Here is a 25,454-nt window from a genome sequence, read left to right on the forward strand (position 1 = left end):
ATGATTATCACAATAGTTTCAGCTAACACCAAGATTTTTCGTTTCTCTTTTGTTTTCATCCTTGATGCATTGGGTATTGAGGAGCATGTTGTTTAATCTCCACATAGTTGTGAATTTTTCAGTTTTGTTCTTATAATTGGTTTCTAGTTTCATACTATTGTGGTCAGAAAAGAGGCTTGATATGATTTCAGTCTTAAATTTATCAAGCCTTTTTCATGCTCTATTATGTGATCTATACTGCAGAATGTTCTGTGTGTGCATGAGACAAACGTGCATTCTGTTGCTTTTGGATGGGATGTCCCACAAATGTTTCTTAAGTTCATCTGATCTAACATGTTGCTTAAGTCCAATCTTTCCTTATTAATTTTCTGTCAGGTGATCTACTCATTGATGAAAGCGAGGTATTGAAATTTCCTACTATTATTATATAACTCTTTCTTTGGGTCATTTAATATTCAGGTATGTAAGTGCTCCTCTGCTGAGTGCATAAATGCTTACTAGTGTTCTATCTTCTTGGTGAATTAGCCCCTTTACTGTTATATGATGGTCTTTATTTCTCTTTATTGTCTCTGGTTTAGAGTCTGTTTTGTCTAATATCAGCATAGCTAATTCTGCTTTCTCTTGGTCTCCATTTGCGTGGAACATTGTTGTCATGTTCAGTCCACCGTGTCCCTTAATCTAAAATGAGTGTCGTGTAAGCAGCATGTGTTTTGGTCTTATTATTTTCTTTGCTTGGCCACTCTGTGTTTTTTGATAGAAGAATTTAGTCTGTTTACATTTAAATTGATTATTGATATGCATTGACTTACTATTGCCACTTTGTTCATTTCTGGCATTTTGTAATTCCTTTGTTCCTTTTTTCCTCTTTTCTTTCTCTTCTTTTGTGAATTGATGACTTGCTGCTGTAGTATGCTTTGATTCCTTTCTCTTTATTTTTCTATGTATCCAATATGAGATTTTGCTTTGTAATTACATGGAGGTTTACATAAAACATCTTGTATTTATAAAGTCTATTTTAAGCTGATAACAACTTAACATATAAAAGGTCTACATTTTTAACCCTCTCCCATTCTGTGTTTTTGATGTCACAGTTGTGTCTTTTAACTAGTGTGCTGCTGCTGCTAAGCCGCTTTAGTCGTGTCCGACTCTGTGCAGCCCCATAGACAGCAGCCCACTGGGCTCCCCCGTCCCTGGTATTCTCCAGGCAAGAACACTGGAGTGGGTTGCCATTTCCTTCTCCAATGCATGAAAGTGAAAAGTGAAAGTGAAGATGCTTAGTCGTGTCTGACTCTTTGCGACCCCATGGACTGTAGCCCACCAGGCCCCTTTGTCCATGGGATTTTCTAGGCAAGAGTACTGGAGTGGGGTGCCATTTCTTTCTCCATTTAAGGAGTGTATTCAATAATAAATTATTATAGTAATAGTTATTTAACACTTTTGCATTTTAGTCTTCACATTAGAGTTAGTATGATTTACCCACCCCATTACAACGCTAGCATCATTTACTCAATGAACATGAGTTTGAGCAAACTCTGGAAGATAGTGAAGGACAGGGAAGCTTGGCATGCTACAGTCCATGGGGTCGCAAAGTGTTGGACACGACTTAGCAACTGAACAGCAACATTAGAATATTCTAAATTTAACTATGTTTTCTCCTATCAGTGAGTTTTATACTTTCATATGTTTTCATGTTACTAACTAGTGCCCTTTTATTTCAGCTTAGCATTTCTTGCAAAACTGGTCCAGTTGTGATCAATAGCCTCAGCTTTTGATTGTGTGGAAAACTCTTTATCTTGCCTTCAATTCTGAAGGACAGTTTTGCCAGATAGAATATTCTTGGTTACCAGAGTTTTGTTTTTTTTTTCTTTTTCTATCAGCACCTTGATTATATTTTCCCATTATCTTCTGTCCTACAAAGCTTCTCTAAAAATCCGCTGATAGTTTTATGAGGATTCCCTAGTACATAACAAGTTGTTTTTCTCTTGCTGCTTATAAGATTCTCTTCTTGTCTTTAACTTTTGATTATATAGTGATAATGTAACATGGTGTGAGTCTCTTTGGATTCATCTTTTTTCATACTTTATGGTATTCCTGGGTCTTAATGTCTCTTTCCCCAAATGAGAGAAGTTTGCAGTCATTATTTCATTTAGTAAGCCTTCTTCCCCCTTCTCTTTCTCTTCTCCTTCTGGGACCTCTGTAATATATAAATTGGTCCACCGATGACATGTCTTACAAGTTCTTTAAGCTTTCATCACTCTTTTCATTCTTTCTCTTTGCTCCTCTGATGGGATAAATTCCATTGATCTTTTTTTCCACTTGATTTAGTCTACTGTTGAACCCTCTCTATTGAATTTTTCATTTGGGTATTATATTCTTCAGCTGTGTGAATGTATGCTCTATACTTTTTTATACTCTCCCTCTTGGGCTTCCCTGGTGGTTCAGCTGGTAAGAGTCTGCCTGCAATGCGGGAGACCTGGGTTCAATCCCTGGGTTAGGAAGATCCCCTGAAGAAGGGAATGGCTACCCACTCCAGCATTCTGGCCCAGAGAATTCCATGGACTGAATAGTCCATGGGGTCACAAAGTGTTGAACACAACCGAGTGACTTTCATTTTCACACTTTTTTTGAAATTCCCACTTTGCTTCTCTGACCACAGTGAACATCTTTATGCCCATTATTTTGAACTATCAGGTAAATCTCTTATCTCCATTTCATTTAGATCTATTTCTGGAGATTTATCTTATTTTGTTTGGAACATATCCTGTATTCTTCATTTTCTTTGCCTCTCTGTTTTGGTTTCTGCACATAGGATAAAACAGCCACCTCTCCCAGTCTTGACAGAGTGGTCTCCTGTAGGAGATAAATTCCATCAGTCAGCCTGGGCTGAGCTCATGCTTGTCCCTCAGGCCTCTCTGACTGTCCAGGCCACCATCTTTGTTCTCCCAGTAGTAGAGTGGCTGTGCCAAGACCTGTCTGTGTCCCAAAGGAGAGGGCTGCATTTAATGCCTAGATGCAGGCTGGTGAGAAGTTAGATTCTCAGGCGGCAGCTGGGAGAGTATGAACTTGAGCCCCTTCCAGGGAGAAACTGGAAGACAGGCAGTTTTGTCTGCTCCCTCTGTACTGGGCTGTGGTGCAGGTGCTCAGCTTGCCACTGCTTCTTTGATTGCTACAGCTCTATGGGGCTCATGAATGGAAGCCCCTCTGGCTATGCAGGAACCCATCCATTGGGTAGCACCTGCAAAAAGTAGAGCCTGGAGGTATGTACACACTCTTTTCAAGGAGATTCTAGCAATCTGGGTCAGACTACAGGAAGACAGCAGAGGAGATGTCCACCAGCTTCCCTGATCCTTTGAGAGGATCAAAGCCAGCCCCTAGATAAGTGATAAATTAGAAGGCTGACACTTTGGCAGCAACTCGTGAGATGAGGTCTTTTCTGGAGAAGACTGGGAAATGAACATTTTGTCTGTCTCCTCTGGGCCGAGCCCTGAGGGGACAGTCAGTTAAAATTCCTTTGATTGGTATAGTCTTGTGGTATTCATGAATGGAAGCCCCATTGGCTATCAGACTCAGGCAATCTGGGGATATGCAACTTGGGCAACAGCCGCAAAAGCGTGAGTGCAGATGTGTGCATAAGCTCCTTTCTGAGAGAAACTGGTGATGTGGAGCAAGTTATGAGAGACAGTGGGGGAGGTGTCTGCCTGCTATCCAGCCCCTGAAGAAGATCATTACAGCCCCAAGATGTGTTCTAAATTAGCAACCTGACCCTCAGGCAGCAGCTTTGAAAGTTTTCAGATGGAAAACTTTCAAGGAAAGACTGGGATGTGGGTGATTTTCTCAGCTCCTTCTGAACTGACCCTGGGGAACTGGTCCTGGTGAATGCTTGCATGCCCATTAACAGCTGCTCCTCTGTTACAGTCTTGTGGGTCTCCTGGCTACAGCCTCCTTGGCTTTCAGAGCCAGATGTTTTGGGAGCCTATCGCTCAGGTGGAAGGTTTAAGAATTGGGACAGTAACTTTGGGGTCCCAAACCTGCACACGTCACCGAAAAGCTGGCAGTTGGGAGTTCCCTCTCAATTGTATGATGTTACTCCGGGTGTAGGGTTTATGACAAGCGTGTGTCTCAGCCTTTCCTATCCATCTCAAAATAGGTATTATCTCTTTTTGCTTATGTGAAGAAGTTGCTCTGGAGAAGGCAATGGCACCCCACTCCAGTACTCTTGCCTGGAAAATCCCATGGATTGAGGAGCCTGGTAGGGTGCAGTCCATGGGGTCTCAAAGAGTCAGACATGGCTGAGCGACTTCACTTTCACTTTTCACTTTCATGCACTGGAGAAGGAAATGGCAACCCACTCCAGTGTTCTTGCCTGGAGAATCCCAGGGATGGGGGAGCCTGGTGGGCTGCCGTCTATGGGGTCGCACAGAGTCGGACATGACTGAAGCGACTTAGTAGTAGTAGAAGTTGCTCAGCTAGTTTCTAGATTTCTTTCCGAGGTAATGGCTCTGTGTGTGGCAGTACATTCAATGTGGCAATAGGAGGAGGTGAGTCTAAGAAGTGCTATATCATGATTTTAGACAAGGCCCTTTATTCCTGCTGCATTTGGACTCTGTTCGATTCAGACAAACCAACCTTCTACTCACCACCCGTGAACTTTCCGTCTTCTCTAGAAAGTTCTCCTTTTTCTTCCCTGCTGAACCAGGTGACTCTCCTCCTAAAATGACAGCCCATATGTTCTGCCTCCTCCTGGAAACTTTCCCTGACTGATCCCAATTGACGCGACTCACCTAAAGACTGTCTGATCTACTTAGCACTCCAATACACATACAAACACTGAGGGCCAATGATAAACCGGGAGAAAGAAATCTCTGGATATATTTTACAGATAATACTGAGTCTACTCTTCTGAATTACAAACTCCCTTCAAATTAGTGTTCTCCAAAACAAAGTGTGCTTTGACTGTCTGTGTAAGGGGTTAGACACGCGGACAATCCCAAACACATGGGATGATCATAAAAACAGATAGTCTGACATTTAGAAGGAGATTGTCTGCAAGTTAACCAGGGCTATTCTTACTGTCTGCATATGATTCTCCTGAGGAACCAACTAGATTAAAAACACATTTTAAAACAAGTTTCAGAAATGAAATGTTGCCTGTCGGGAAATTTGCCTATTCTATCCCTATCATAACAGGCAGGATTCCAAACCACATCCAAATTCAGTCTAGCGAAATCTTACTTAATCCTTTCAAATAAAATAAAATAACAAAGTAAAATAAAATGTTTCCTTCAGTCCTTCAGAAGGGTTTAGATCACAACTCTTTAAAAAATCCTTGATATGAAATTTTCTAGAAGGTACGTGTGTGCATGATAAGTCACTTCAGTCACGTCCAGCTCTTTGCAACACTTGAATTGTGGCCTGTCTGGCTCCTCTGTCTGTGGGGTTCTCCAGGCAAGAATACTGGAGTGGGTTCCCAGAGGATCTTCCTGATCCAGGAATCAAAACCATGTCTCCTGGGGCTCCTGCACTGCAGGCAGATTCTTTACCACTGATCTACCAGGGAAGCCCCTAGAAGGTCTCAGTTCAGTTCAGTTCAGTCACTCAGTCATGTCCGACTCTTTGCGACCCCATTAATCGCAGCACGCCAGGCCTCCCTGTCCATCACCAACTCCCGGAGTTCACTCAGACTCACATCCATCGAGTCAGTGATGCCATCCAGCCATCTCATCCTCTGTCGTCCCCTTCTCCTGCCCCCAATCCCTCCCAGCATCAGAGTCTTTTCCAATTAGTCAACTCTTCGCATGAGGTGGCCAAAGTACTGGAGTTTCAGCTTTAGCATCATTCCTTCCAAAGAAATCCCAGGGCTGATCTCCTTCAGAATGGACTGGTTGGATCTCCTTGCAGTCCAAGGGACTCTCAAGAATCTTCTCCGATACCACACTTCAAAAGCATCAATTCTTCGGCGCTCAGCCTTCTTCACAGTCCAACTCTCACATCCGTACATGACCACAAGAAAAACCATAGCCTTAACTAGACGGAACTTAGTCGGCAAAATAATGTCTCTGCTTTTGAATATGCTATCTAGGTTGGTCATAACTTTTCTTCCAAGGAGTAAGCGTCTTTTAATTTCATGGCTGCAGTCACCATCTGCAGTGATTTTGGAGCCCAAAAAAATAAAGTCTGACACTGTTTCCACTGCTTCCCCATCTATTTCCCATGAATTGATGGTATAGTCTCACATAAAAATTTGAAACTAAGAGAAATTCTCTTAGGCCCATGTCATAGCCAATTGTATCTCAGGTTCAGCCAGAAAAAAACACACCTTCAAATTATACAAGTCCCTTCAGGGTCAAGATTAAACTGCTAACAGGTGCTACTGTGATCAGTATGGTTATCTGAGAAGGGAACATTTATCTAAACAGTGAACCAGACTCACTATTTTCTATATCTGCTAATACATAAGCATTTCTCAGGAATAGGGTGTGTCTGCTTTAAAATCTTAACCCTTTGCATGAAAATGAAAGTGATAGTTGCTCAGTCATGTCTGACTCTTTGAGACCCCATGGACTGTAGCCCGCCAGTCTCCTCTGTCCATGGAATTCTCCAGGCAAGAATACGGAGTGGGTTGCCATTTCCTTCTCAGCGGATCTTCCCAACTCTGGGATCAGATCCGGGTCTCGTGCGTTGCAAATAGTCTCTTTACTGTCTGAACCAAATAGCCTTGGTATAGTAAGGGTTGTCTAGTGGTGAACTTTTCCCCTTGGTAAATTTCTCAAGAATGAGGCTCTTATCTCTTTGTAATCCTTTATATTGATTTACAGCTTGAAAGATAATACTTTGTGTTTACTAGCTGGAAAAGAAGGAAGAGGAGAACAAGGTGGAGAAGAGAAGGTCCTGATTCCAGTTTTGATGGCTCTCCTAGAGGGCAAAATACCCCAGGAGGAGAAAGCTCTTCTGAGCATTTTCAACTCCTGTGAGGTGAGTGTTGGAATGAACTTCTGGATCCTGGATCCCAGGGTTTCTAGGCTGTGCTCCTGAGTCCTCCCCAATTCCGGTGAGGCACTTCAGGGACCTTGAATCGAGGGTGGGAGACAAGGCAGGGGAATGTTATTTGGAAGCCCAGGTACATAAAAACAGATTTAACAAATCAGTCAGAGAAGCTTTTATGTTTTAAATTGTGGTAACTCACTCCAGTATTGTTCCCTGGGATATCCTATGGACACAGGAGCCTGGCGGACTATAGTCCATGGGGTCACAAAGAGTGAGACATGACTGAGTGCACACATACACAGACACAGTTGGTGTAGTGGATGATGTGGTGTGGCAGGTAGATCCTGGTTCAGGACTGAGACATCTGGTCCTGAATGGCTTTCCCCTTCTGCTGAAAATGTTAACAATTAATGATTCTCAGTTGAGTCCCTCTCCAGGCATTTCCCTGAATTGCCCTTGGCAGAAAAGAAACACCTTATCCAAGGTCATGCTCCCTCCTCAGAAGCAGCATCACTGGTCCATGTGGGGTATATATAAAAGGCTTGCCCTCACTGGGCCATCCAGAGTCTAGACCTGCTCTCTATGAAGTCTGCTGAGACCTTTGCTGTGATGGCCTCTATCCACTTACTTCTGTCCATAACCTCTCTCTATCCTGTCCTTTTTCCTTCATCCCCTTACCTTGAAAGCACTGATCCCAACAACACTCCTCAGTAAACCTTGTGCATGTAAATCTCAGAGTCTGTCTCTCTGGAACTTGCCCCAAGACCATTAGACCATTAGTCATCCACACACTAGGGAATCACCTGAGAACAAAGGGGATACAGAACTGCACAGCTTCCCTCTGCTGCTGCTGCTGTCGCTTCAGTCGTGTCCGACGCTGTGTGACCCCATAGATGGTAGCCCACGAGGCCCCCCATGTCCCTGGGATTCTCCAGGCAAGAACACTTCTCCAATGCATGAAAGTGAAAAGTGAAAGTGAAGACGCTCAGTTGTGTCTGACTCATAGCAACCCCATGGACTGCAGCCCACCAGACTCCTCCGTCCATGGGATTTTCCAGGCAACAATACTGGAGTGGGGTGCCATTGCCTTCTCCCTCTAGGACTCCTGAAGGCTGGCATCCTCCCCCGGCACCACCCAGAGCAAAGAGAGGAGTATGTGTAGGAGAGGCATGGGGGCTCCAAGAAAGAGCAGGCCTAGAGGGGCAGCAGAGCTGGGGCCTCCAGGCAGCCAGACCGTGTGGTCTGAGTACTGCAATGGAAGTGCCGCCACCCAGGAGGGAGATAGGAGAGAAGGGACCCAGGAGGTGAGAAAGAAACCTGTGGTTCTCAATCGTACTAGAATCAGCTGAGAATCTTTTCAAATATATTACTGCCAGGAGCACTCTTACTCAATCAAGATTCTGACTTGACTGATCAGGGGTGGGGCCCAGGGACAAACATTTTAAAAATGTTCCCAAGTAATTCTAGTGCATAGGAAGAGTGGAGAATCATTTGGCTAACAGAGGTGTGCACACAGGAAAGGCTGATGACTTTCCCCGAAATCCCCTCTACAAGTTTACTCTGCCCCCTGCTGGACTGATCCTGACTTACTACTCATTGGGCCCCGGGCTGAGCTCACCGAGGGCAACCCCACCTCCTGCCTCTGTGAAGGCTAGAAGACCCCTCTTACAGCACCAGTGTCTCGGCAGGGACAATGTGTGCATGTGGTGAGGGGGTTGGCTTTTCTAAGTAGTGGACCAGCCTCAACCAGGCTACTCCAGGTATTCAGTCTCAATGCCTGATTTCCTGAGATGCTAATCAAAACTGTAGATTCTCTGGCCCCACCCCAGACCTACTGAACACAAATTTCTGGGGTGAGGCCTGGAAATCCTCATTTTCAACACACCCCTACCCCTCCAATGACTCTTGTGCACCTAAGTTTGAGAACTGCTACTGACAGCATCACTGATGGCATCACCGACTCAGTGGACATGAGTCTGAGCAAACTCCAGGAGACAGTGAAGAACAGGGCAGCCTGGCACACTGCAGTCCATGGGGTTGCAAAGAGTCGGACACATCTTAGCGACTGAACAACACCAAGTGAGAGTTCACTTCCAGGAAACCCTGTTATGCCCCAGTTTGCTGATAGGAAAGCTTTGCTTTCTCTGCAGCAGAGAAGCCCTGGTCTGCTCCTAGTTTTCTAACACACACTGGAGTAGGCAGTCAGCTTCCTGGATGACCAGCTCAGCTTTCCACTGAGCATCTAAGCACAGCCTGAGAATCCTCTTCAGCAAATTCTTTCTGGTTCTTCTTTTTTTTTCCCTTTCAGCCGCTCTCGTAAATATAAATTGTCCCAAATACTTTTTTTTTACATTGTGCAATTGAATCAACAGTTTTGCATAATAAAAGGTTAACATGATGAGTGATCAGAAAATGAATAAAGCTTGATTGTTCAGATTAAGATTTGCCACTGAGCACTCGGTGCTTCTCTCCAGACTCTGCCCATTGTTTAATGATTGCCCTCTCCAGATTAAGTGTGGCTCTGAGGTGGATAAAAATATTCACAGGTTTGGATGCCTCCCCCTCCCAGGAGCATCGTCTCATCAAGGAGGCACGACTATTGCTTTGACCTCCCACATTGGCTTTTGGGAATCATAACCGGCATATCTGAGCTTGACGGAAATCTCATCTTTATGAGGCACCTCTGTGTATTCCTTGGACATGGTACTGAGCAGTTGGTTTGTTTGACTGTGCTGGGTCTTTACCGCTGCCAGGGGGCAGGCTTTCTCTAGTCCCGGGAAGCAGGGGCTACTCTCTCCTTACAGTACGCAGGCTTCTTACTGCAGTGGCGTCTCTTGTTGCAGAGCTCAGGCTCTAGGGCTCACAGGCTCAGTAACTGTGGCTCACAGGCTTAGCTGCCTCACTGCTTGCGGAATCTTCCCAGACCAGGGATCAAACTCATGTCCTTGCACTGGTAGACAGATTCTTTATCACTGGACCACCAGGGAAGTGCCTATTGGGCAGTCTTAACATCCTCATTTAGTTACTTTTTGAGGGTGCCAGCATCCATAATAATGAAATTACTTTGATTATCTTCCATAGTGTGTCTGTGGGCAGTTAGGAGCATAGTGAAGATTTTTTGCCGGCTTATACTTAGAGTTTCCCCTTTTATCTCCAAATCTCTCCACCTTCTCTGCCTTTTGTTTTCCTGGGGATTCATTTACCTACTCTGTTAACCTCTTCAGAACATCTGTTTCTTTCTGTACTCCCAATTGAGCATAGGCATCCTTTAGGGGACAGATTGGGGAGCCCACAGATCCCCAGGCAGAAGCTGCACTGGCCTAACAGGGTTCTCTGAGATTGTGTTCTGAGAGGGTCCCTGGATCTCTGAAGGTCTCTGCCATCAGGACTGACAGCCTCTTTCCAGGTGAATCACTCAAAATTAAGCAATCCTGCCATACCCCCACATGAATTTGGGTTGGTGCTGCCTGTCGTGGTCTGGGTGCAGTTTGGAAAAGATTTTCCAGATGTGAGGCAGAATGAGAGGGAAAGTTTATTAGAGTGGGAGACTGTTAGACCAGTGGGCCAGCTCCAGGGAGAACTGACATTGAACAGGGGTCCTTAGTCCACTTTTATACCCAGGGCACAAGGTGTGGGATAGGGGTCTTATGGGCCATTTGCTGATTGGATGAGGCACATATACTGGGTGGTGGGGGTGGGAAGAGTAAGGCAAACATCCTCTCCCTATGGAGTAGGAGGGGAGACAGGTTATACTGCTCAGGAGGACCTGAAATCCATTAATAGTTACAACACGGGGGAGGGAAGGACGATAAGGGTCTGGTTTTTCTGTTCCTGTAGTCCAAGACCCCCCTTGGTTTTATCTGCTCTTTCGTCCTAGGGTCACCACACTGCCATCAGGCTTAGTGGATTCCTGGTCCCTGCAGGAACCTGCTTGGCATCCTTTGTCCTGGCCACACTGCCTCTTCCTCTCCCAGGTCTGCTCACCTCCAAGGTCAATCACTGACTTTTCTGGGCACCTTTTCCCCACCTGGTTACCAAATGCCCTTCCTCTCTCTGCAGGCCACTCTGAACCATCTTTGAATCCTTCTAATCCTTACTTGTCCCTACCCCATCCCGTTTATCTCCCTTCAGAAAGAAGGGAGAATTTTCCACAGTCCCCTGGGGGAACTCAAGAATGAAAGTTTGGGGAGTAACCTGACTCTAATCCTCTCCAAGCCACCCTCGTGTGTGTGGGCTCCTAAGCCTTCTTGCCTCCAGTTTCTGAGAACTTTTTCCTGGGGATGCAACCCAGGAAGGAAACAGCAATCACAGTCCTATATCCGTCATCTCACCCACACTGTAGCCTCAGGACAGTGCTGGTCCACACATCCTTCTCGGGCTGCAATGACAGTGATCACCCCTGGACGTGCTTTCATGGACCTGGGTGTCCAATGATGGAGCCCTTGTCCTGAAGGATGCTGGAGTGTTGCGGGCCAGAGCAGTGCGCAGGGGCCCTGCCCCTACACATACACATGTCTCTCAGGGTGCTGGCCTCCTCCTTCTTTAGCACAAGCAGGACATGGGTCCCCCCATCCCTCTCCACCATGGTCACCGTATCAGAAGGCAGGAAAGGGGCCCATCTCCTTTCAGCCCCCTCATTATGAAGAAAGCACAGCTCCTTTCTACTTAGCCAGACGCCTCTGCATTTCTCAGGTCAGCAACATGAGGAACACCGGATGGAAGCACACCATGCTGGTCTCAGTTGGCTTCTTCAGGCAATGCTTATGTAGACTTCCTTGTTATGGAAACAGAATTTTATGAAATGAATGAAGACAGGTTCCTTTCCCTTTCTGGACTTTCTCTTCGTCAGTGTCAAGCTCTCCTTCCCTAGCCTGAGTCATCATCTTTATCCTTCCTTTATCCTTCCCCAAAGAGGCCATGGTTTCCACCTTGGAGGTCCCAGCCTCTCTCCTAACAGTAGTTCTCTGAACTCCCACCAGCCAGGTACTATGTCTGGCTTCACTAAATAGCCACTATAATAGCCACTCATCATTGCACAGTTACCGTGTGTCAGGCATGGTAGTAAGCAATTCACCTGCCTTTGCATTTATTTTTTTTTATTCTCATGATGGCTGATGAGTTAAATTCTATTATCATCTCCATTTTGGAGTTAAGGAAACAGGCTTAGCATTAAGTGTGTGTGTATGCGAGTCATTCATGTCTGAGTCTCTGCAACCGCATGCACTGTAGCCTGCCAGGGTCCTCTGTCCATGGGATTCTCCAGGCAAGAATACTGGAGTGGGTTGCCATTTCCCTCTCCTAGCATTAAGTAGCTTGTCCAAAATTCCAAGATAAGTAAGTGATTGTGCCAGGACATTTTGGTTTGAAAACTTGAGTTTATGATAGAGACAGAGTAAAGGGATGAAATAGGTGATTAAATAGTTTATCCCACTAGGGGATTGTAAGTACAAAAAATATGGGAAACCCCTATAAGTTAATGATTACTCAAGAAAGCAGGATTGCTTAACCACAAAGCCAAGCATGCTCGCTTAGCAACAAAACCATGTGGCAGAAGCATGAGACATGCGCCCAGACAAGAAAACAGTGGTGGCAGGGGACCCATGTCCTGCCCAGTGAGATAAATAAGGTAAGGATCCCTAGGACATACTCTCTGCACACATAAAAACAATAGTTTATGGACCTAGCTTGACCCCGTCCCAGGTGGCACAGTGGTAAAGAACCCACCTGCCAGTGCAGGAGGCACAAGAGACCTGGGTTCAATCCCTGGGTCAGGAAGATCCCCTGGAGGAGGGCATGGCAACCCACTCCAGCATTCTTGCCTGGAAAATTCCATAAATGAGCCTGGTGGGCTACGGTCCATGGGGTCACCAAGAGTCAGACATGACTGAGTACACACACATACACTTGACCATGAAGGGACAAGAAAATTCCCCTGCTCAGCTTGGAGGAGGAGCTGATGATGGAAGCATGACATCTACTGAAGAAAGACAAGGAAGTTCTTCCCCCAACCCCTCCATTTTTCCTTTGATTACGAAACTGTAGCCCGGTAAGTTCCCAGGGTGTGGCATCTCTCACCTGCCCGTTTGTAAACTCACAAGCATCCTATTCTAACAAGTCACTTCTTACCCGTCACTTTTCCTCTCGCTGAATTCTTTTCTGCACTGAAACATAAAGAACTATGGTACCAGAGCTCTTCAGAACCTCCCCTCTCCAGGAAATACCAACTAACCAGCTTCATTTATAATGCTTCTCCTGAAGATATTGTTAGACTTGTCACCTATTGCTTGGAGTCTAAGAATATGACTTGCCTGATTCATACAGAGCACAGCCCACACCACAGCACTAAAGCTGAGTGAGCTTGCACTTTACACTTCTTACCACTAAGAAAAATCATCTCACTTTGTTGACTTTTTCCACCCACAGAGGAATGTAAAAACCCATGAAATCTGTTAGATGAGCCATTTGATTACATGGCAAATACTCTGTATACCTGTTTGCCCCACCACAATAGTCTCCTTTGTCATATTTTGTAGGGACTTTTGATTTAATCCCCTAAATCAACACTGAATTTGTTTTCTTAAAAGAGGGAGAGGATAGAGCTTATCAAAAGGCACAGGACTGGGAATAGTTTACCTTGAGGCTCTCCTGGAGGGTAGTAATGGCTCAAGGAGATCCCCAAGGGGGCTTTGGGGCGCTGGTAATGTCAGCCCTTAAAGTGTCTGTGGGTGATTTGGGTTTCACTTCATGCAAGTTCCTCAAGCTGTCCACTTGGGATTTGTACTTTCTCACCACGCTCACCCCTGCCTGGACCACTTCGCCACCTTTTTTCTTGGCAAACGCTCCACTACCTGTCACTCTTTAGCAGGGCCTCCCATGTCTCATCAGTAGAGATGAGTTTTCCCTCTTTTATATTGTGAGAGAAAAATACTGCCAGCTATGTCAGTAGACAAAGGGTGTTGCAGTCATCAGCCACTACAAAAGCCATGGATGGATGGAGAGGAACAGGACTGCCCACTGCCAAGTACCTGGGACACTGCGGCCACCCCCAACAGTGCACCCCGAGGGGGACTCAGGCTGAGAAAGAATGGATACTGGCAATAGATAGCCAAGGTGCATATCAAAGGAATGATTCCAATGAGCCCGAACTCACGCCTCTTCCCATAAACAGAAAAGCGCCAAATTACTTAACTTGAGATACCTGATTCTTTCATTAACGGTAACCTTTTGATGTTCCAACGACCTGGTCTTTGTTACAAAAACTCCTATAAATCCTGGTTCCTCCCTTACCTCTTTGGAGCAGTCCCTCAGAGCTATCGGAGAGGCTGCCTCTCAGGCCTGAAGTCCTAAGAATTCAACTTCTAGGCTGTGCTTTTTTTTTCAATCAAGGCCTACAACATGAGTGGACCATGCTATCAGGGGTCTGGAGTCAGGAAGTGCCTGCCTTACACACTTCATCCCTTTCTCCACCATCCATTAAGCACGAATGATACAGAGACCTTCCCCGGGTCTCTCCACGCCCAGGGTTCATCGAGTCTGCCGTTTATATTAGTCAAAAGGAGATGCTCTTCCTGCACAAAGCCCATGTGGTGTGACTTACTCTGAGTGTCTGCTCTCGATGTGTGACACCTGGTGAAGGCCCTTGGGATGTGAGAAGAGGCGCCAAGGAAGGGCACTTCCCTCTTCTCTCAGCCCTTCCTCTGAAGGAAAAGTCCCTGAAGCTCTAACAAAGCAACTGAATTAGCACCTGGAAACCTTAGAATTCGGCACTTACAAATCAGGCAGCCAAGAAATTGAAAGCTCAGAACTCCAGGAAGTGAAATGGGATCAGGTGGAGACTGGCTTCGGGGAAGATCTGCAGTTAAATCCAATATCTTCTCTCCAGGCCCCAGGATGGAGTCATTGTTTAACTAAGGTGGGGCGGTATCTACCGTGCCCATATAAGGAAGAGCCCAAGGGGAAGAAGCAAGCAGACACCCGGGCAGCCAGCCATTTCTGCAAAGAAATTGCCACTGTGCCACCACCAGTATCCTCCATTATCCTCCATCCCGCAAAGCAGCTGTAGCCAAGCCTGTGGGACCCACCTAGTCCCAACTTGGCTCCCTATGGGGGAATCCTGCTGACCAGGCTGCATCAATACACCTGTCTTCGAAACAGGTAGGGTATGAGGAGTAACCTCTCAGGGCTTTGGACCAAGAGAGCGCTCCAAACTTTAGTAAGCATATAAATGTCTCAGAGACTGTCTCAATTCTGTAGCTTTGAAATCTCCACCCCAGAGATATGGATTCAGTAGCTCAAAAAAGTAGGTGTCTGTGATGCAAAGGGTCCAAGTACGTTTTAAGAAAAACTAGGGCAAAGGGTGAGTTGACTCCCTAAATGAAGATAACCTCAACTTTGTCGTTTCATACAGTGAGGGGATCTCTTAATCAGCGAGTCACCTTCGCTTTCTGCTTATTCAGTCACAACCTAGAGGGCTACATTATCATCAGGGACATCCTGATGGCAGGAACCATGTCTTTTTTTTTTACCATTGTATACTTTCTGACATATAGGATAAGCAAAATTACTTATCTTTTCAAAAAAAATAGCTTTTGGTTTCATTGATGCCTTCTATCATCTTTTTGATCTGTTTCATTTATTTCCTCTCTACATTTCCTTCCCTCTGCTGACTTCGGGTTTTGTTTGTGTTTTTTCTAATTCTTTTAGGTGGTAAGTTAGGTTGTTTCCGATGTTCTTGTTTCTTGAGGAAACCTGTATCAAACTTTCCTCTTAGAAGTGCTTTTGCTACATAGATTTTTTGAAGGGTTGTGCTTTCATTTTCATTTTGTCTTGAAGTATATTCTGATTTCCTCTTTGATTTCTTCATTGGTAGTATTCAGTGAGTGATTCACTGGAAAGAATGCTTTAGAAGAAAAGGTGCTAGTGAGAAATATACAGATTAATGATCCCCCTACTGACCCTGGGTTTACTCTGTGTCGAGCTCTGCACTTGATCCTCCCATGTGTGATTTCTAATGCTATCATTTGGGCATGTTATATAACCTCTCTGGGTCCCAGTTTCCTCATCACTAAAATGTAACAGTAGTGTATGCTTCACACAATTATTGAAAAGATTAAATGAGATAATATATGTAAAGTACTTAGCAGATAATATATGTACAGTACCTGGCACATGATAAGTGCTCAAAATATTCTAGTTATTACTGTTGATATTATTGTATCCTGGGTTCTCTACAAAACAAAGCTTGAGGCAAAGCTTGAGTGCTAATGCCTCACTGGGAGGTGCAATCCCAGGGCAGCAAAAGTGAGGGAAATAAGAAATGAGGAGAGGAGGATGGGAAGCAATACAAGGCGATGTATCAGCCATGCCTCTTCACAAAGAGACATAGTCAGCTGCTTGGCTAAAGCAGAACACCTACAACCGGCCTTGCAAAAAAATGCTGCGTCTTGGAATAAGCCACATGAGAGCTGTTAGGGAGGAAATTTACATGTAGGCTCCCTTCTGTCTTCCATCTCTCATTGCTCAAAGTTTGCCGCATGGGGAATTATTGCTTCTGAGCTTCTGGCTTGTGCATCTGGCCCCTTGGCAATCACTGGGAAATCCAGATCCTACTCCTTGAGGTTTGGCACCTCACCTTGGTCCAGAAGAGGTGAGAAAAGCTTCTTTGCCCTCAAAGAAAACCCTCAAAAGAGAGATAAGGGTCCCAGAGACAGTTGAGACCAAGAGGACCTGGGACTGCACATAAGGTTCCGGCCCACTGGGAAGCGAGCCATCTGGAGTGACCTGGGGAGGATGAGTTGGAGATAGTAACTCTTAACTTCAGATTATCATTTGATACATGACAGGCCCCAACTTCCTAAATCCCCCTAATGTGCTTTAGAAGGAGTTTAATTAGTAAATGGAAAGTGTATCCTCTCTTTATAGATGGGGGAAGAGCCGTGCCCAGAAATCCGAGATTATACTGAACATCACACAGTGTTTCTGGGACACATGTAATTATAGAACCCAGGAAGAAGGCTCTGCCATGTCCTCAGAATACATCGACAAGCTGCTTGGGAACTTTCTAGGCCTCTTCTGTATTGAGTAACACGTCAAAGCATTTGGGAGATGGGAAGGAGAAGCGTTTCATGCAAAGATGTTTGGATTTTCTGTGTTTGCACGTGATGAACTTGACTGAAAGGAAAACTGTATTCCAGTTTCACTGCCTGCCCAACAGTATCATGGAGTGTGCATAGAACATTCTCAGTTCCAGAAACACAAAGCGTTACAGCTGAAAAGCACTTCAGAGAGTGAGTCCAACTTGCTCAGTGTTCCAAACGGTGAAATGGAGGCCAGAGAAGAGGCGTGGCTAATGGACTTAATGGAGTGGCTCAGACTCCTTGCTGCCTGGCAAGGGTTCTCCTTGTTACCCCACAGGGTGCCCTGGAAGGGACCCATCAGCCATGAGTCCCCGAAGAGGCTGGGTCCACATGGCGAGGGCACCTGCTAGAGAGCACAGTGGGGTAGACCCGACCATGGGCCACACGAGTGGTTTCTGCTTTCTGCCACTCTTGTGCCAGGCTGTTCATCTCCTTGGCACTCGGCCCGGCGTTGAACCCAGAGTCACTGGCAGACGATGGATAGTTCTATCTTGAGTACTTACTTCTCTGCCACCTGGTTCCTGTCTGGGGTGCTGCAATGTTCTGTAAATCTGAAGCCATGTGAAAGGCTTCTCTCATCACTCGCTCTCCCAAGGCCCTTGGATTAGAGATTATCTGAGACCCCTCTCAGCCCCAACAAAACATCAAGTAAGATACCCCTCAGCAGGGCCCATGACAAGCTTTGCTTCCAGGCCAGAGCATCAGCCTTGAAGCTGGGAGCCAGACAGCCATCTACTCCCCATGCTGCCCAGACACCTCCTGTCTGATCTTAAGCCTCAGTTTCCCCTTCTGCAGAGAAAGCCCTGGGTAGTCTTCCTCTGAGGCTTGCCTTTCCAGGGGCCAGAAGCCTCCGTTCACAGCTTCCAGGCCATCAAGGCAGGGAACGCCGCTGAGACGATTCTGAAGCCGGGGAGCCACCCAGGGAAAGCCCTGGTCTAGGTGTTAAGCTCCATTTTAAAGCTCGAAATTTATGTTCATTCTCACCTTCACACCGTCTCATATGCACTTTCTTTGAGAAATAGTCACGTGCCCTCCCCACTCACAGTGGATTTGACTCTGCCCCAAATCCCCTCTCCCTCCTTCTCTCTCCCCCATCTTTGTTCTTTCTCTCCAACCCTTCTACCCACCCTCTCTCTCCCTGCAAAGCCCTGAGGTGTGCGAGGTGGCACACAGCTGAGAGTGGTTTGCACGGGGCTCTTTTCCACCGGAGAGCAGTTAAGTGCCTTATTTTCCCCACTCGGGTGGCTAAATTATTCTCGATGTGTTAAACAGTGTAATTAAACACATACACACGCGAGTGCGCCGGGCCCCTCCCCGCACCCTTCCTTGCTCCTTGTCAGCAGAGAGCACAGTCAGCCCCAGCCTTCAAGCTCTGTTAGTTTTAATTTGAGTTGTGGAATTAGTAATGGGTTTTGCCGGAACACTGTTGTGGGAAATAGCTCCTCATGTGGGGTGTGGGCACCATTTCCAATGAGTATTTGTTAAGAGAAAAACCGTCCCTTTTCGTGTTCTGCTACATTACATCAGATATATTTCCACTGTTCTGGAAAAAAACACGAGCTAGGAAAGAGCTGTGTGCAGCCCTCCCTGCAGGGAACAGCTGAACGCTGCTTCCGGTTTCTTAGTGGATTGAGAACAAAATGCAAACAGCATCCCTCTTGGTGGCTGGGATGTGCTAAGCTCAGCCCAGAGGCTGGGTCACCAGGGCCAGCCCTGCACCTGTCACTATGAGGTCTGTCCTGTCCTATCACTGACAGGAGGGGACTGGGTGGTTTAGTGGCAAAAATACAATGTTGAAGACAAGCAGTTGAGTGCAGAGAACCTCTGCAGGTCAAAGTGAAAGGATCTGCCCAATTCAGGGCTACTTCTGCACCCCTCTTTTATAATCATCCAACCTCATCTTGACTGTCTCCACTTAGGGGTGCTCAGGCCCTCCTGGTTCTGTGCTCATCGCTGCCATTACTCTCTTACCCTTGACTCTGTCTAATAAGACAGCTGCTAGCCATGTGTGTGGGTATTTAAATATAAATTCAGTTCAGTCGCTCAGTCATGTCCGACTCTTTGTGGCCCCATGGACCATGGCGCACCAGGCTTCCCTGTCCATCACCAACTCCCCGAGCTTGATCAAACTCATGTTCATCGAGTCAGTGATGCCATCCAACCATCTCATCCTCTGTCGTCCCCTTCTCCTCCTGCCTTCAATCTTTCCCAGCATCAGGGTCTTCTGCAATGAGTCAGTTCTTCACATCAGGTGTTCAAAGTATTGGAGCTTCAGCTCCAGCATCAGTACTTCCAGTGAATATTCAGGACTGATTTCCTTTAATTAATTAAATTGAATTAAATTTAAAATTCAGTTCCTTAGTTGCATTTGCCATATTTTAAGTGTTCAAAAGCCACATTTATCTAGTGGCTACTCTGTTGGACTCAACTCTGGGGACCTGGGAAGGCCTACTGTTAGAAGTCCAGGAGTAGCTGGCCAATACCTGAGGTGCCCCTTCCTGTCACAGGGCAGGGCGGTAGGTACCTGAGGAGATCCTGGTGGTGATGGTCACAAGATCTACTTACCTAGTTGTCGTTATGTTCCAGGCCAAGCCCTTTACAAGAAACTTCTCATTTAATATCCAACTACTGTTAAAAGGCTGGTTTTATTGCCACCACCTCCAGTCCATTTTATATGTAAGAAAAGGAGGCTCAGAGATATTAAGGGCACTGCTTAGTCACTAAGCAATATGTGAATTCAAACCAAAGTTTCAGCCTGATTCCACATGCTCTTAACCACTATTCCACGATGTCTTTTTTTTGTTGTTTTTAAGAGATAGGGCAAAGCCCAGTTTTCTGAAAGGGAGTATTGGGAGTTAGAGAAGCAGCAAAGGGGATTCCACCTGTAGGACCAGAGATTGTTAAATCTGTGCTCTCTAAGACCAGGATTATTCTACAGGGCTGGGGATTAGGTCTCCAGGGCTGGATCTGACAGTCACTGTAAATCGTTCAGTCTTTCTCCCCATAGGTGTTCCTAGATTTCTAACTTCCCAGGAATTAATCTCTAGATTCCTTGTGTACTTAGTGGATGGCAAGTTTGTGCCAATTAGAAAAAGTCATCACCTTTTCTAGGTGGATATAACTGCACACTAGGAAACCATCCTTGCAAGCAGACTGCTTCCTCCCTGGCCAGGTACCCTCTGCTACTCTCTTTGGATGCTGTTGAAGATGTTGATGTTTCTCTTAAAGTGTGGCCCCCCAGAACTAAACACAGTGGGTTAGATGGTCATGTGGGGTCAAGGGCAGCTTTGATTAGAGGGCTGAAAGTGTCCTTTCCACAGCAACCCCTTACTACTGTGACAGCAGTTCAGACTGTGTCCAATCTTTCACCACATTGCCTCATTTAAAACAGGAAGTCAAATAAGGCACACAAAATAATTCTGAAATGAAATTTAACTGAGGCAGAGCCCACTCACTATTTACTTGCAATTAACTTTAAAATGTGAAGACAGCTTTGCAGTTTCATTGGTTAAATTCCATCTTCTCGATTTTGAGGTCCTTTAGATGTCTCTGCCATCTGCTTGGTTAATTGTAATGTTTTCTTTCTATCATTAGAAATGATGAAAGTGTTGAAAAGTATGTTCCTTTTCACTTCAACATCTTCATCCAGGACCAAGATAAAAATGTTGATGCAAGGGACAGAGTTTTGTGACTATTACAGTATGATGATTCCAAGATAATCTGAAATCATTCATCTGTGATTTCTGGTTCACACTGTGAATTATATTTTATTATATTTTACTTTACTGGGCTATGCTGCACTGCGCTTCTATGTAATACTACAGGACACATACAACCTACTCAGTCTAGGTTGATTTTACCATCTTGTATATAAGGAATAAAGGATGATTTTTATTGAACAATTTTAAAAAATCAATATATTTTGTCTATCTATATGTATATAAATCAATCATATACATATTACCGTATATATGGTATTCTTCTATTATTCTAAAGTTGGAAGTCTGATGTTAGAATTTAAAAAAAAAAAAAAGAAAAAGAGCGAGAAAGTTAAATGATTGATTTTGGTAAGGCACTATTTGCCTCTAGAAAAACATGCACCATTTCCTAAGTACTCAAAGTGTTTCTTTACAAGTTCATTTCAGAATTTTGCTATGAATATCATAGTGCTTCTTTACAAGTTCATTTCAGAGTTTTGCTGTGAATATCATACTTCTTAAAAACATTATTATAGGGCCATAAAAATTTTTAATCAATACTTTGGGGAATGAATGTGTAAATTACAAATGAACTTCCTGTTTTTAGAAAGAGAAACTCTCACAAAGTCTCTTAAATTAGGTTCCCATAAGAATTAACATATGGCTTAATTTATAAAAATTAAACTTCTAAGCAAAGATTCATAACATGTTTATATTTGTATACAATGAATATCTCTATTCATCCAAAGACATTATAAAGGAGGTAAAAAAATAAACCACCAACTGGGAGAAGATGTTTGCAACACATATGACCAACAAAATAGAAATATCCAGAGTAAATAAAGAATGGCTCCAAGTCCATAAGAAAAATATAACTTACAGACAGATAGGCATAGATGTGAATATTCATCTCATACAAGAGGGAGTACAAGAATAAACATTTTGAGAGATGCTTGGTCTACCAGTAATTTCAGGGAGACATAAACTAAGACTGCAAGGGGTTGCCATTTCACTCCCATCATATGGATACAAATAAGAATCCTGCCAATATGCAGCATTAATGAGGAGATAGAGCAACAGGAACTCTTTTATATCACTGGTGAGATTATAAATTGTTAACAACCTTAGAAAATACTGAGGCATATGTAGTGAAGTTGAATATATGCACAAGTGAAACCCAGAAATCCCACTCAGTAGACATATCATTTCATATACGCACCAATAGTATGTTAAAGTTCCAGCCATTCCATTTTGCCTCACCAATACTTAGTAAAGTCAACATTTTTAATTTTAGTCTTTCTACTGCAGGTATGGTGGTATCTCATTGTGGTGTTAATGTCCATTTAACTGACAAGATGTGGATCATTTCTTTCATTTTGGTTACTGCCCGTTTTTGTATACTTCTTGGTAAAATGTCTGATCAAATCTTTTGATCATTTTAAATGGATTATCTTCCTTTTATTATTTTATTTATGAGTTTTTTATATATTCAGAGGGCCTGATGAACTATATGGACAGAGATTCATGACATTGTACAGGAGACAGGGATCAAAACAATCCTCAAGAAAAAGAAATGCAAAAAAGCAAAATGGCTCTCTGAAGAGGTCTTACAAATAACTGTGAAAATAAGAGATGCGAAAAGCAAAGGAGAAAAGGAAAGATATACCCATTTGAATGCAGAGTTCCAAAGAATAGCAAGGAGAGATAAGAGAGCCTTCCTCAGTGATCAATGCAAAGAAATAGAGGAAAACAATAGACTAGGAAAGATTAGAGATATCTTAGAGAAAATTAGAGATACAAAGGGAAGATTTCATGCAAAGATGGGCTCAATAAAGGACAGAAATGGTATGGACCTAACAGAAGCAGAAGATGTTAAGAAGAGGTGGCAAGAATACACAGAAGAACTGTACAAAAAAGATCTTCACTACCCGGATAATCACGATGGTGTGATCACTCATCTCGAGCCAGACATCCTGGAATGTGAAGTCAAGTGGGCCTTAGAAAGCATCACTATGAACAAAGCTAGTGGAGGTGATGGAATTCCAGTTGAACTATTTCAAATCCTAAAAGATGATGCTGTGAAAGTGCTGCACTCAATATGTCAGCAAATTTGGAAAACTCAGCACTGGCCACAGGACTGGAAAAGTCAGTTTTCATTCCAATCCCAAAGAAAGGCAATGCCAAAAAATGCTCAAACTACAGCACAATTACACTCATCTCACACGCTAGTAAAGAATTGCTCAAAATTCTCCAAGCCAGGCTTCAGAAATACGTGAACCATGAACTTCCAGATATTCAAGCTTGTTTTAGAAAAGGCAGAGGAACCAGAGATCAAATTGCCAACATCCGCTGGATCATGGAAAAAGCAAGAGAGTTCCAGAAAAACATCTATTTCTGCTTTATTGACTATGCCAAAGCCTTTGACTGTGTGGATTACAATAAACAGTGAAAAATTCTAAAAGAGATGGGAATACCAGACCACCTGACCTGCCTCTTGAGAAACCTGTATGCAGGTCAGGAAGCAACAGTTAGAACTGGACATGGAACAACAGACTGGTTCCAAATAGGAAAAGGGGTACGTCAAGGCTGTATATTGTCACCCTGCTTATTTAACTTCTATGCAGAGTACATCATGAGGAACGCTGGGCTGGAGGAAGCACAAGCTTGGAATCAAGATTTCTGGGAGAAATATCAATAACCTCAGATATGCAGATGACACCACCCTTATGGCAGAAAGTGAAGAGGAACTAAAGAGTCTCTTGATGCAAGTGAAAGAGGAGAGTGAAAAAGTTGGCTTAAAGCTCAACATTCAGAAAACAAAGATCATGGCATCTGGTCCCATCACTTCATGGGAAATAGACGGGGAAACAGTGGAAACAGTGCCAGACTTTATTTTTTTGGGCTCCAAAATCACTGCAGATGGTGATTGCAGCCAAGAAATTAAAAGACACTTTTACTCCTTGGAAGGAAAATTATGACCAACCTAGACAGCATATTAAAAAGCAGAGACATTAATTACTTTGTCAACAAAGGTCCGTCTAGTCAAGGCTATGGCTTTTCCAGTAGTCATGTATGGATGTGAGAGTTGGACTATAAAGAAAGCTGAATGTCGAATAATTGATGCTTCTGAACTGTGGTGTTGGAGAAGACTCTTGAGAGTCCCTTGGACTGCAAGGAGATCTAACCAGTCCATCCTAAAGGAAATCAGTCCTGGGTGTTCATTGGAAGGACTGATGTTGAAACTGCAACTCCAATATTTTGGCCACCTTATGTGAAGAGCTGACTCATTTGAAAAGACCCTGATATTGGGAAAGATTGAGGGCAGGAGGAGAAGGGGACGACAGAGGATGAGATGGTTAGATGGCATCACTGACTCAATGGACATGAGTTTGGGTAAACTCCAGTAGTTGGTGATGGACAGGGAGGCCTGGCGTGCTGTGGTTCATGGGGTCGCAAAGAGTCAGACACAATTGAGCGACTGAACTGAACTGATACAAGTCCTTTGCCTAACATATGTGCTTCATATGAATATTGTTCTCCTGGTCATGGTTTGCATTTTTGTTAATGATGTCTTTTACACTTCTGATGATGTTTTATTTATCCATTTTTTTCTTATAAGGCTAATATTTGTGTGTATAAAAGACCCCAAGATTGCAAATATTTTTTATATTTTCTTCCAAAATATCCTTGTGATCCTTTTGATTGGCTTTCGTGTATATTGTATGAAGGAAGGGTTTGTGTTTACTTTTTTTCCCCAAGTGAATATCTTGTTGCTGTAGCATCAGTTTTTGAAATACATTTCTGTCCCTGTTGAATTGCTTTGGAATCTGGACAAAAATTAATTGACCACATATGTTTTGGTCTATTTCTGGATTCTCTACTCTGCCACGTTGATCTATTCATCTGTCTTTTTGCCAATACTGTATCTTTATAACAAGTTTTAAAGTTAAGTTGGCTAAATCCTCCAATGTTTTCCTTTTAAAAAATTCTTTGGTTATTCTAGGCCTTTTGTGTTTAGATACAAATTTTAGAATAGGCTTATTAATCTCTAAAAGAAGAGCATGCTAGAATTTTGGTTGGGATTTTATTGAATCTTTTGGAAGAACTGTAATACTTAGCCATCTAATCAATGAACCTGATCTATCTTTCTGTTTATTTAGGTCTTATTTAGTTTCTTGTCACAATATTTTGTAATTTTGATATGGAGAGCTTGGATGCTTTTAGTTAAATTTTTCCCCAAGCATATATAATAAAATGCTACTATTTTCTTATTGTTTGCAGCTTGTATCTTGTGACCTCAAATTCAATTATTAATTCTAATAGTTATCTTGTAGATTTTGTTTCTGAACTCCAAATATCAAGTAGGGATCATTTTTTTCTTCCTTCTGATCTTTTTTTGTTCTTTCCAATATTTTTGCTTTTTATTTTCTTATTGAACTGGCAAGGACCTCTGGTACAATGTTAACTAAAAGTGGTGACAGTGGGCATCTTTGCCTTGATTGTGATCAAAAGGGAAAAATACACTCTTCCATCATTAAGTATGATTTTAGCTGTAGGTTTTTCATAGGTGTCCTTCATCAGTTTGAGGAGGTTACCTACTTTTTCTAGGTAACTTTCCTTTGAAAGTTTCTATCAT

General features: G+C 43.8%; 1 protein-coding gene across 7 annotated transcripts in view; it reads left to right on the top strand.

The window, feature by feature from the left end:
- The window catches only part of CAPN13 (calpain 13), a 107,517-nt gene continuing 97,026 nt past the window's right edge, over positions 14,964-25,454 (top strand). For all 7 annotated transcript variants that reach the window (XR_001918821.1, XM_018055476.1, XM_018055475.1 and 4 more), the window contains exon 1: positions 14,964-15,138. The gene's annotated coding sequence lies outside the window, so the exon portion shown is untranslated. The remainder of the gene's footprint in view (positions 15,139-25,454) is intronic.

This window comes from Capra hircus, chromosome 11 (assembly GCF_001704415.2).
Source record: "Capra hircus breed San Clemente chromosome 11, ASM170441v1, whole genome shotgun sequence".
In the NCBI taxonomy this organism is placed as follows: domain Eukaryota; kingdom Metazoa; phylum Chordata; class Mammalia; order Artiodactyla; family Bovidae; genus Capra; species Capra hircus.